This window comes from Molothrus aeneus, chromosome 5, assembly GCF_037042795.1.
Source record: "Molothrus aeneus isolate 106 chromosome 5, BPBGC_Maene_1.0, whole genome shotgun sequence".
In the NCBI taxonomy this organism is placed as follows: domain Eukaryota; kingdom Metazoa; phylum Chordata; class Aves; order Passeriformes; family Icteridae; genus Molothrus; species Molothrus aeneus.
In genome coordinates this window covers 9,672,243-9,685,643 of record NC_089650.1, presented here as the reverse complement: position 1 = coordinate 9,685,643, position 13,401 = coordinate 9,672,243, and the positions used below count along the sequence as shown (strand labels likewise).

General features: G+C 43.3%; 1 long non-coding RNA gene across 1 annotated transcript in view; it reads right to left on the bottom strand.

The window, feature by feature from the left end:
- Window positions 1-12,248: 12,248 nt before the first annotated feature.
- LOC136556898 (uncharacterized) overlaps window positions 12,249-13,401 on the bottom strand; it is a 30,443-nt gene continuing 29,290 nt past the window's right edge. The window contains exon 3 of the long non-coding RNA XR_010783715.1: window positions 12,249-12,259. This is a non-coding gene — a long non-coding RNA (uncharacterized lncRNA). The remainder of the gene's footprint in view (window positions 12,260-13,401) is intronic.

Here is a 13,401-nt window from a genome sequence, read left to right as displayed (position 1 = left end):
AGCGAGCTCTTAGCGTGTCAGGCCGCACAATGCGGGGCTAATTCCTGCTGCAAAAGGCAAGTGGTGAAGAATCAATCGCAGGCTTTATACAATCAAAAGGGATGATGGGCTTGGGGTTGCAAATTTTTTTTTTTTTTTTAAGTTCCCTACCCCAGTCTGAATTTCTCCTGCTCCTTACCCCCGTCCTATCAATAATCCCACGCAGGCGATTGCAGACCGAGGTAAAGCTATCATTTGTATGCGCCTGAAGATTAATTTCCCCCATGTACCAACTCAACGGCATAGTTATCTCTTTAACAGGGAAAACAGTTTGGCTCCATTGTCGGGTTGCCAAGACCGCCTTTTGAGAAAGGGAGCCCGGCTAGCCTCTGATCAAACTCAAAGGTTAGTTAAAAGACAAAAACAGCTGAAAATCTTCATGAATAATGCTGTTTCCCCGAGCCCAGTGTAGTGCAAGCGCACATTTCAATGCCAGAGCATTTTGTTATGCTGCTCGCCTAAGTCAGAATTTCACAGAAAAGGCAGAGAAGAAAAGCTCCAACAATTAGAGGGGGCCTGTCAGAAAACATTAACGCCTTCCTCGCCCAGCCTGTCAAGCGTGCTGGAAATAAAAAACGGGCATAGCGAATCGCACCTCCACCCTCCGGAGCTGCAGGAGGGAGAGGGAGGGGGAGTTAGGGACAGAGAAGTAAAGAGAGAGAGACAAATGGACAGGCCCAGGCAGTTAACAGTCTCCCTCGGCTTTGCAGTTCATCCAAAAGCTGGAAAAAGAAGGGGAAAGGACCTGCAGCTGGATGTTCTCGCTTGATATTCATCCTTCTGTTTCATGCCCCAGAACTATATTTGTTCTCAGGACCATTGAACACACACACTCACACACACACACACACACACACACACACACACACACACACACACAAACAAAAACACACATGCACATACTCAGACCTTTACACCTTCAGCCCTTTCCTGCATCAGCCCTGCAGAGCACACGAGGTACCTGGTGAAACAGCAGCCTGGCAGAGTTGTTACTGCTTTCTGCTTTCTTCTCCCTCCAGTCCCATGTCTAAGTCTCCATGTCTGTATGTCTGTGCAGATGTCAAGGGTGGCCAGCCTGCAGCTGGGCTGAAGGAGCTCATGTCAGAGAAGCTGTGCTTATTTATAGCACCAGAGCTATCTTACTCTTTAGAATTTTTTAGGAAAATGTGTTTCAAATGTACAGTTTTAACTAGAGAGATCAACTACCTGTATGCTTGAGTCCTTTTCCCTAGTTAAACGCCTGCTGACAAAGACGCTAAAATATTTAAAGCTTCCCCTGCACTGATGTTGATTTCTGTAAGTGAACATCTAGACTTGGGCTTTCCTAGCCAAAGCACAGTTTTAGCAGTAATTTAAATAACAAAAGAACTCTGGTTCATCTCTCATTGTGAGCAAAACCTCAGACCACCACTTAAACTCTTTTTTTGTTTCTTTTGCCTTGTTGGCTTTGTTGTCTCATTGCAAAGACATGTATATGTTAATAACTGATAAGGAGCAGATCAGCACTGAGCAGCTTCTACATTCAGCCTTCTGCTGGGTGGGAAAGAGTGTGGGAGATTACTCTTGTGCATTGTAGTATTCATACAGGGGCTGAAAAAATGAAATTCCAGCAAAATACAAAGGAACTGAAGGGAAGGAGTACCTCCAACCTCCAATCTGAGGTGTTCCAAGTGTTATATCTGTAAAGGGATACAGCAACACAGTTCAGACAGCATGTGAAAGACATCAGACATCATGGTTAGAGAGCTGTGTGATATCTATACATCCTGTGGGGAGAAAACTCTAACCTTGGGGACAGGAACCCCAGCCCTCCATCCATACACACCCTGGAGCAGTAGAGTTCATCCAGGCAAAATGGTACTTGCTGCTCCCCTTCAGAGAAGGCAGGGATCTCCTGTGGCTTTGGAGTCAGATATATCCCTTGAAGGATGCATGCAAGCGCTGGGACTTTCATTGGCTCTGACACTTCTGTCCTGGAGAAACATATGCAAGTGGTAGGAGAGGAGAGAAGTTTCAAGAGATGCTTTTTCTCCCTCTATCTGGCTACCTGGTACTTACTATCCTAACTACAGAGGGGTAAGATGGGTAAAAAGGCAGGCATGGGAAACTAAGGACATTGATCATGGAGTGGAGCTATCTAGGTCCATTGCTGGCTGTGACTTTGCCCTGACTCAATCCATTTTAGCCTGAGATCCACAAGTGCTAAGCAGAGACCGTAAGTAGCTCCTCACAGGTGCCTGGGGATATGCAGCATTGGGAGAACACAGGAAAACTGGCAAGGGAGAGGGGGTCTGTGATCCAGACTCTGCTTTGTGCAAGGTGCTGTGGGAAGAGCCAGTGAATACTAATAATAGTTTGCCTCATTTTTCTGGGGGACAAACAATCCATGCTTCCTTCTATCCCACTGCAAACAAGATTCAATCCTGTTTTTGGTCCTTACCTAACGCCCAGAAAAGGACACTTACATATTCTAAAACATCAGACTAAACATCTGCATGTTGTACAGTATGTGACCTGTAAGTTGCTTAGGAGTAAAACTCCTTTGAAAATGTTACCCAACAAACCATGTATTTCCATCTTTCCTTAGACCCTGTAAACAACTACAGCAGTCAATTGCAAAGTTTTCTGCTGGTCTTTGCACAAACTGCTGCTTTGCACAAACAAGTAGTTTTCTTGCTTTCTGCTTCTATACATTCCCAATAGCACTGGGGGAGGAAAGATAAACTTCACAAAGACTCTCTATAACCAGCTCCAGTGGCATAACCCAGGCCTTTGCAATAGGGGAGGGGAATTGTCTTCCTAAATGGAGCCCAAACTCATTTGGTTCAATTCTGCAGAAGCAGATCACTGAAAGAGCACAGGTTCCAGTTTTGGGATGAGGTCCTCCTCCCTCCCCACCAGTCACACCACTCTCTTGCTCACTCTCCCCCTCCTGCTGCTGGCCACAGCTTGGAGCTATTTTAGTTGCACTTGCTGGACTGTCAGGGCTATATTACTCTGGAAGAGGAAAGGAAAAGCCCATATTAGTAAAGTGTGAAATGCAGTTTTGACTGAAAAGGGAAGCCATTTTGACATGATTATATCGTGACAGTGCAGATTAAAACCCTGCCATATGGCCTAAGATAGGTTTGTTCTTACTTTCAGGTAACAATGCATTGCTAATTAAGTGGTGATGACATTTCCAAAGGAAAAAGAAAAAAAGAAAAAGAAAAGCCACTTGTATGTGAAATAAAGACAGTCCAGAGAAGGGAAGACATCAATCGGTGCTCATAATAGTGGAAATCAGCTTCCTTTTATCATTGTGGTTTGGTCTGAATAGAAGAGAATTTGTTTGATTTGTTATTGAGTAAACAATAATTCATGTGTGCACTTGTAGATGTGAACACAGTGCTCCTGAAAGGCACCTGACTGACAGTGCAGGAGAGCAAAGTCCTGCATCACGTCCAGGACAAACACAGCACGAGCAACAGCTCAGAGAGGCTCCCCTGCTTTGCCAAGGCTTTGCAAGAGGGTGATGGAGGTTTCCCTGAGCAGGGTGGGAAGCCAACCTGCCTCTTCAATGGCAGTCACATTTAAGCACATACTTTAGTGTCTCTCTGTACTGGAGAGCTTTGCTTTTGCATCTCAGGGGATACAGAAGCAAATGATGGCAGAACCAGCTGACACAAAACCCACAGTCCTGTCTACAGCCACTACTGTGTCTCTGTGGGATAGCAGTAGCTTTGAGAGAATAAATGGAATAGTATCACACCATTGGTTTACAAGCAAAGGGTCACTTTGTGCACTAAAAACCAGGCCTTTGAGAATTTCAGATGAAGGGTGTTCCTTAAAGACCCACATTTTACTTGCACATATATACATGTGCATATATACCTCCATGCCATACAGACTCCATTCAGAGCAGCTGACTCAAAAGTCTGAAAAACAGGCAGTGGTGAAACATTTTGCTTCATCTTGTTTTATGTTTCATAGCAAACCTCATTTTAGGTTGCTCTAATGTACATCATGTGGGTCTGCCTAGTTAAGCCCTGACTTAGCAAGGACACTTACAGTGCCTATCCTGTCAAACTGTCAAAAAAACAAACAAAAAAAGAGGCACAACTTCCATACTTCCATCTCTTCCTGACTGTGTTGCTGCTCAGATGAACTCCATAGCTTCATGTGGTTCTCACAGATTTTGCATGCTCAAGATTTGAAGTTGGAACTCAGCAGCCAGTTAAGGTTCTAGACAGATATATCTCCATGGATGGGCCTGGCAGCACTTTATAATTTCTGCTCTCAATTTTTTGCTTCTTTCTCTTCTACCTCTTAAACTTCCCACTTCTCATAGCTGGGGCTGCACCAGCTTGAGAATTATGCTTGAAGCAATTTCCAGGGTAAATACTCATTCACTAGTAAACATCTTCAGGCAGAAATTCTCACATCTCTCCCTAGCACAGTATATTGAGAACAAGTGTGGGTTGGAAGGAGACCAGCAAACCAGGAAGAAAGCACAGATGAAGCCTTCAGAAGAATCTGCTAGCAGGTACTACATACCTTAGTCCCAAATCTCCCTGGTCTAAGGTTTGGGTTCTGTCCCTTAGGGACTGTCTGGTGATGATGGTGGCCAACTTCTCCTGCCTCTGAATCCAGCAAGACTGTACAAAATAATGCTGGGTAAAAATGCTGGCAATTGTCTCTACATGTGCAGAAAGGAGGATGGCATGGACCTGCAGTGCCAGAGGATGCAGTGCAAGATGCTGTGGCAGAAATCATGACAGGGAGAGGGGCCCTACTGAACAGCAGTGCAGGGTACAGCACAGAGCAGGGCTCTGATGAGTTAAATGGGAGCATATATAGGAAGAGCAATGCTGAACAGATCCTCCTGACACCCAGGCAATGGGTGTCAGATCCTCCTGGCACCCAGTCCCAGGAGACTATTCCATAGCAGCCAGCAGCACCCCAGGGCTCCCACAGGTCCCTCCTCTTGTGTTCATGTATATGTCAGAGGAGATGTGTTTGTGCAGGTAGAGATGCTTGTAGAGAAGGCTGGCAGGAGTGTGAAACAAACACAGGAGGATAATGGCTTTATTCTTACTTCAGCTTGAAGTAAGATAATACTTACTTGGTCTCTATCTGAAGGCAGATGTGTTTTCAGATATATTTTCACTTTATCCGAGACCCTGTGGCAATCACTGTGAAGAGATTACAATGTACAGAGAAACAGAAACAAAACAGCTGCTGGAGAAAGCAGTGAGCAAAACTCCTTCCCTCCTCCCTTGCTCCAAGTTAAATGCCAGAAGACCACTGCAGCCCCAGGGCAGGTGAGGGGGACAATGACACATCCAAGAGGGGCACTTTGCTCAGTCTGGGCTGTCTCTTGGCTTCTCTGCATGGCCAACCCCCATCTTCTTGGCACTTCAATTTTAGTTACCACTACTCCTCTCTCTCTGTGTGGGGAACTGCTACTGACCAATGGAGCATTTATAAATAGAACAATGTTTAATTAACACAACAGTAGGACAGACTTGTTGAAATACTTCCCAGACAGCAGGCAAGAGTCCTGACAAGGAGACTATTATGGCAATTTTAATGAATCCTTCCAGAGTGGGACAGCTTCCATACACCTACATTGCAATGACTAATTTTGTTTGTGAAAATTGTATTGGTAAATGATGCAGAGTGACAATAACGTTGGGGACCAGCAAACTGAATAAAGTCACTGGGTGACTGTGTGAAATACTGCCTACAGACAGAGCAGAGTGCTTACTAAATGCAGTGCAGTCATGGGTCTGAGTGCCCAAAAGCCCAGCTACAAATGGAGTTTGCATAAGGCAGGCAAAGAAGCAATTAAATAACCCAAACAAGGATCTAGCTGTGCCAGATGACACCACAGCATGAAAAGAAGCAGGGGCTGAGCAACTACTTCTGTGAGACACAACCAGGAGCATGTGCCTTATTAACACCACTGTTAAATGCATGCTTGCTAGCTGCTGCTGCTGTTATTGAGACCACTCACAGATATCCTTGCCATCTCCCCTTCTAAGAAAACAGGAAATTAAAATTGTCTGCCCCAGTGCTGGGCCTGTGTAAGGTTCCCACCTATGATACAGCAGCCTACTTCTTCTAACAGGGATGTGAGAAATGTGAATCAGGGGGCACTGGAAGGACAAAATGTACAATGTCAGTGCATTCCCTTGAGATCACCTCCTCCTAGTCTGGAAACTTTTCTTACTCCTCTAGCAGAGACATTGAACACAATCAGTAACCCAGTGGCCATAATCAATAAGTACTAACGAGCTCAGAATTTCAGAAAGAGTTTTTTATCCTTAAAAATCTTAAGAAAAAGGTCCCAGGAAGACAGTCTGCAATGACAAATGTGTTATATTCAGATTTTCCAGTTCAGCTCTCCACTGCTGTGCTGTCCAGACAGTAGACAGCAAGGGACTCTGCAGGCCCTGTTCTTCTGACTTCATTGTTATACATCTGATGTTCTTTTTCCCCAAAGATCTAGATTTTAATGAATGGATTCAAGATATGCCTTATCTATCCAGGGAGACTGGGCACCACCAGTTCTTCTCTGATTTTGCCATTTTCTCTTCCTTACAGTCATATCACATTTTTTTCTGGAGTACAACAAATAAGGTGAACGCACATTGACAACTGAAATATGTTGCAATGCATTCCAAACAAAAGAGTGTTGGAAAGTGAGTTTGGAATGGAAGTGTATGCTAGAATAGTGAGAAGAGGAGTAAAATAAAGATTTTGGTGCATTACTTCAAAAATTCAGGAGCAAAATAATTTCTGAATTGTTGGGCTTAGCAATGACATACAAATATCTGACCAAGAAAATCAATAAAATTATTGCTGAAAACTTCAGGAATACAAGGATTTCACAGAACTGGAGTCAAACTTTGCAAACTGCTTACCATAGGCTTTGGTTTGCTGAGGAAAAGATATGAGGGAGGAGGGAATATATTCTTTTTACAGCTACAGATGCTGCATTCAGAGGTGCAGGTTGCAAAAACATTGATTAATTTTTATCCCCACGCATCTGTTTCCTGTTGAATTCTTCCCTTTGCATAATGTGGAGTCTTGCCTGTCAGATTAACGCAATGCTTCACCCCCAGACAAAAGTGCTGGCCTCTGACAAATCCATCTAGAGCACACCTAGCTCCATCGGTGGGCATATTATAAAAGGTAATGAGCTTGACACCCCCTCCAGCTCCAGCTGCTGCAGCAGCGTGTAATGAGCGCTGCTCTATGGGCTCCGACGCTCGCTCTGAAGCGCCATTGAGAGCCCAGACAGCATGCCACTGAATTTAATTTACTGCTTAGCATCAGCTGGCCCCAGATGATGGAAGGTCATCTGTATGGAGGGTCAAGTGGGATAAACAGCTCCAAATCTCCCTTCTGCCCAAGGGCTCAGAGCTGGTAAGCCCCAGGGCAAGCAGGCACAGATCTGATGGGGGCATGTTGGCTGAGCAGGCTCCACAGGCAGATTCCTTTGGAGCATCTGTTCTCCCAGATGAGAAATCCCTCCCATTGACCATATCCCACCAGCATTTTCACAGAAATTTTGAGAAAATCCAATGCAATAGGCCAGGTTCCTTGGGGGAGCTAGTCTGCCATTATAGGTATTTCTTTTCTGATAGAGTAACTTTCCTACCTTCATAACAAGACATCACACTGTATTTTGCTTGTAAAGTATCAAGAATTTTCAGATCATAAAGTACCATCATTCTGTTTCAAGAAAGCAAGGCTGGAAGGAAGTTTGAATAACCCAGAAAGAGCCAATGGCAGAGATAGAAGGGGAAAAAAATGAAAAAAAAGGGAAGTACATGGTGATACTACCTTCAGTGTTGTACAGCTCAAGGATGTGAAGAGCCAAGGTAGTGATATTGTATTTAATTCCTCCCAGAGATTTTTTCTGCCATGCCATAAATATGTAAGTGACTCTAAACTTTGTGTGCATATAAAACTAAACCCAGACAATGAGAAAATTTAAAAGATTCATTTGTTATGTTCAACCTAAAAGCTGGACCTGCCTCTGCTGAGAGACTAACAAGTCATCCCATGCTCCAGTAGATTAATGATCTTGGAAGAGCAGGACTGAGAAATGAAGGTCTGGCAGGGAAGAGAGGCTATTTCCCAATGAGAAGATGGGTAATGCTCTTTAAGGATGTCCCAGACTTAAACCCAGAGATGGGACTATGCAGTAAGAAACAGCACAGCCAGATTCAGGCCTCTGAAAAGCATAAAGATGCTAATGGGAATGGGGGCCTGGGGCATGGTGTGCTCCAGGCAATTTCTGCATCTGCTCTTCAAAGACACAGCCATTGAATCCAATGAGACCACCTGAGGAGTAGGAAACCTTCCTGAGAGAGCAACACAGGCAGAATCAGACCCCCAGGGAGTGTAATATAGGTCTTTAAAAATTTGTCTCACTGTGTGGTGGCAGGTTTCTTGCTGGCTTCTCTGCCTGCACGCCTGCCCGCTGGCTGTACTGCATGGTGTGTGCGCCTGGTTTGATGCAGCCCTTACATGTGCACGTTTATCCTCTGCTCACAGGACACCAGGGGCTTGGGACAGTCACACATGGGGCTGGCAGGGCCCAAAGGCAGAGCTGCACAGCTCCCTCCATGTGGGCAGGCTGTGCAGCACAAAGACAGGTACCATTGCTCTGCCTGCACACTGGTACTACACAGATGCATTTATGCCCCAAACGTTCCCTTTCTTTAGATATTGCCACCTCTTCCAGTGCAGACAAAGACCTGTTGTGAGGCTATGCTCCTTTTCTGTGTAGATGACAGGTGGGAATGAAGGTTTGATATAAATATTCCCTGGTCTGAAGTGGATCGGGAGCAAGATCTGGCCTAATTTTCCACCCTGAACAAACAATTTTGCTTTGCTCAAAACTTTTTCTAAAAAGAATAAGCTCAATTAAGAAAACCACAACAGCACAACTTTTAAAAAATACCATCGTTATTGTTCGTGTGGGTTTTGGGTGGGCTGTGGAAATTGATTTACGAGTCAACCACTTTTCTCTTTTCTTGCCATCTCTCGCTTGAGTGGTTTGTAGGCCTTGGCCCTTTCTTTCACTCAAGGAGAATAAGGTTGTCTATGGAAGAGGTCAGCATTTCAAATTGGTGGAGTTCAACTGCACAAATGACATAGAACTGACAAGAAAAGACAGGGGGTTTGGAGGTCATAGACTGCATAGGTCCTGGTTAGGGTTTTCGCTTTGTGATGGGACCTGGCACCAAAATGAATTAAATAACAGGCTTAAGGACTATTGAGGGAGGGCTGAATGCAAATCAAAGATAAGTAGAAGTTTTCTTTCCTAAAAGGGGAATAATTTTTTTTCCTTACCTCCCCCTTTCCATATCTGCACAGGCAAGGTCTGCATGTTAAACATGATTTAGCAGGCATTATTCTGGAGCCTTTTCATCAGGTTTCTGCAGTGATTGCCTATCTTGGCCTATGATTAATGATCTGCTGTGCAATTTGGACGCTATAATGACTCAACAATCCACACACAAACTATATAGTCGCATTCCTTTTGCAGATTTGCCAAGCTGTTACCAAGGGGCCCACAACCAAGCAGGATTGTTAGAGAGATAGCTAAACATTTCTGCAAATGCCATTCTGCCCTTATCTTGCTGAGAAGTGCGTTGGGCAGCAGGCTCATTTACAAAATTCAAAGCCTAGATTTTAGCGGTTCCTTTAAAAAAAAAAATCTGGACTGAAATAATCATTAAAAAGGCTGGTAAGAAAAGATCCTGGTATATGGCCTCTCAGTGATTATACAGACAAAATACTTTCTTTGTTTCCAAATTTTGTATCTGATTAATTGATGCCTAATGCTATTAATGTAGTTTGAAAGCAGAAAAGTTAATCTTTGGAAACCCATGCCATAAATGAAATCTGAAAATCCAAGCAGATTTTGAAGTGAAAGCTTTGTCTTCATTTCAGTTTCTACACAGAAATAGGCTATGGGATTTATTTATAGACTTCAACTGGATCTGTATCCAGTTAAAAACTGTCCTTAGAAAGCTGCTTTACAAACATTTTTTGAAAGCATAGGCCTTGATAAGTGTGATTTTGGAAAATCCATTTTCTGTTTATAAGGTTGTTTTAAATAAAAGTAAATGTAAAAAGAAAAAGTGAAGATAGCTACTGAAGGAGTCTGTCTTTCAGGCATAAGTTATCTTTAAATTATCTTAAGACATAAGTTATCTTTCAGACATAAGTTATCTTTATCTATATATGACTTTCAGACATAAGTTATTGTCTGAAAAATAATTTTAGGATAATACAAATATGTTCCTGTTTCCATTGTTAGTTGTTACATGATGCCCAAATAATTCCACCACAAATGAAAAGATTTCTCATACTGGCTGGGTTATAGTCACATTCAGTTTAATAATTCATCTAGTTTTAGCTTCTGTCTTTTTTGTAGGCAAGAGGGATTGTGAACTAGAAGGACAATATAGCATATCCATGCACCCATGTCCATTCATGTCCATGTTATTGCTATTGTTGTTGTCGTTTTTATTATTATTAAAATGCCTGGGAGCTTTAAACACTGTGCTAATACTGAAGCCTCCCTCATAACAACACTGGGTTCCATGAGAACACTGTCTCTCAGTCCAGTTGATAATGCCCTGAGACTCTGGCTGCAGAGAGGCTTCATGGTCCCAGATTTAAGTACAAATGTGAGTGATTCTCTGCATCCTGGCTTAAGCAAGTAGATCACAATTTAGTTTATGTCCAGAGTGAAGACAGAGGTGTCTCCAAGCCCTTGGGAAGAAGGCCTTTCTGATTCCACTGTAGGCAACAACAAGCCTCAGAGCCCAATGTGTTAGAGAACACCTGTTTAAAGAAACATTTTAACACTATGGCACAAACAGGAAAAATACAATATGCAATTTGAAGAGTCAGAGCACTTAGAGTTTCCTACTCCTTTCCTACTGGTAGGGAGAAGGAGTAAGAAATATCCAGCTATGAACACAAGCAAGCAAAGCAGCATTTGCCCCCTCTTTATCCAGGCTTTCTTCCTTATGCTAAGAGTCAACCCACAGCTATGCACTGTGGATATCACACTGTTTTATAGGTTTTAAACTAATCTTTGCCTCAAATATGTACATAAATAAATAAAATCAGCTGTGAGCAGACTGCTGTACAGCCATGATAGTGTTGCTGTGCATATAAGTCTATTAATCTCTGAATGGTTGTGTAGCTGACACTGCCTTCAGGGCAAAGGATTGGGCTAGATGAGGGTCAACAACCCTTCAGTGCTCTTCTAGCCTGTGGTTAGGCAGGACAGACAGAGACCATTGGTGGCTGGAAGATAGCACCTCAGAGAGGCAGAATCCTGCTGCTGCAGTGGGATCATTGGTCTGTGTTAGACAACCATTCTCCTGACTCAGGGGATGAAGCAAAGGCAGCAGCAGAGAGAACTTTCAGCATGCCATGGCCTCTGGCTCCCAGCCTTGCCTGTGCCTCTGAAAATCAGTGACTGTCCTCTCAGGTAGATGGAGTCTCCAAGTCTGTTTGGGACTCCTTTGACTTCACTGAAGTCAAGAAGCAACAAAGTATGCACTTTCCACACAGTAAAGATAGGATTAGAGCAGGCCTATACAGAGGAAATATTTTGTCTGGGAGCCCACAGGTGATTCTGAGAAAGATGGAAAAGTCAAGAAAAAATTTATGCTAATTTAAAAGCATCTTGGGTTACTTCCTGTGTATGAAAGTTCCTCGGCACATTTGCATCCATATGGATAATAACTTGGATGGGAACAAGGCAAGGGTCCCCACTGGCCTCAGACCTCCCTCATCCTCTGTAAAGCACGGCACTAAGAGGGAGACAGGGTCTCCACTACAGCCATGTCCTTGGCTGTTCCACTGGAACCAGCTGTTACAGATGTGGGATGTGCTTCCTGTGAGACAGTCAACTGTCTGCTGGGCAGTGTGATGAGCTCAACCTTATTTCACACCTCTCACCTTCTCTGTTTCTTTAGTTACCTTAGTTTGAATTGCTGCTTAAAGGTGAACTGGATGGAGATTTCCAGAGATCTTGGGTGGCTGGAGACCATGGTGTCTGGGTAGACATTCCAAGAATGACATGTATATGGACACAGAAGAAATAAGAATCACTCCAGGTTTGCTCATGGCACCTTTTTGTAGTCCAGGTGCTTCAGGAGGAAAGACTGTGGTCTTCAGTGATGGCTCAGTATTCCTGGAGGGCCAGAGTTCAAGAACTGGGATTCAAGTTTTAAGGAAGTTAGAGACTTTTACAGGTGTCTGCAAGGCACAAACTAGTGTGTTTTGGAATCTGAGAATGACTTAGGGCATACTTCACCTTTGATGAAAGTAAATTTTGTACCCTCAAGAATGTGGGCAAGTGTGTAATTTTACACATGGTAGTGAAACAAGAAAACTGAATTTCATCAGAAGCTGAAAAATCTGCCCCAGATTCACCCAGAATCAATTCAAGCACTGGCATATATATCAATGAATAGTTGCCAAACTAATACACACTGACTATCTCAGCTAGTAGATCATTTACTCAAAATGGGTGTAAGAGACAATTGTGCTGGCCACTGGCAAACAGTGGCTGACAATAGCAAACACCATTTTTATGGCTTGTTTTTAAAGTGAAAATTGTATAATTTGACCACAGCTATTCCTAGGTAAGCCTGTCCACAGAAGAACAGTTTGCCCAGAGTTGTTGTGTCCCTCTGTTCACTTGGGAACCATCATTTTTGCCCAGCTTACAGAATCACATTTAGGATGCATGTCAGCCAGTTGCAAAGGCAGGAGCTAGAAGTTAACCCTTTTAAATAAACAGAAAGTATTGAGTGAGCAGTCCCTCTATAGAGAATCCCTTTCTCCATGCCTTTTTTAAAGTTATTTGAGCACCTTTATGTGCTAAAGATGGGTTAAATGGGGTCATAGGGCTAAAATAGCTAAGAACTTTGGAGAGAATTGGGAAAGGAAGATCAATGCCTCTTTCCTACACAGCCTCTGGTCATGCAGAAGGACAACAGTGAATATTCCAGAAATATAAATCTTGGCCTTCTGAAAAATTTTGCTATATAGTTGCTGACTAAAGACAGGGCAAGGCAGAAATCTCTATTATGCCTTGTGTGCTCCATTGGTTTGAGTAGGAACCATAGGACAGACTTTCCACAGTACAAGCTGGTGGGTTTTGATGTATTTGCTCTAAGAAAAGCAGTGTAATCCAGAGATAAATAGAATAAATACCAAGAGCTAAAACACAGTATTTTTCAAAGCTAAGAAGAGGTTGTGTTATAGGGGCTGGACCAGAAATCTGAGCTTCAGATTACCTAGATAAAGGATCAGAAACACATAAAGGGC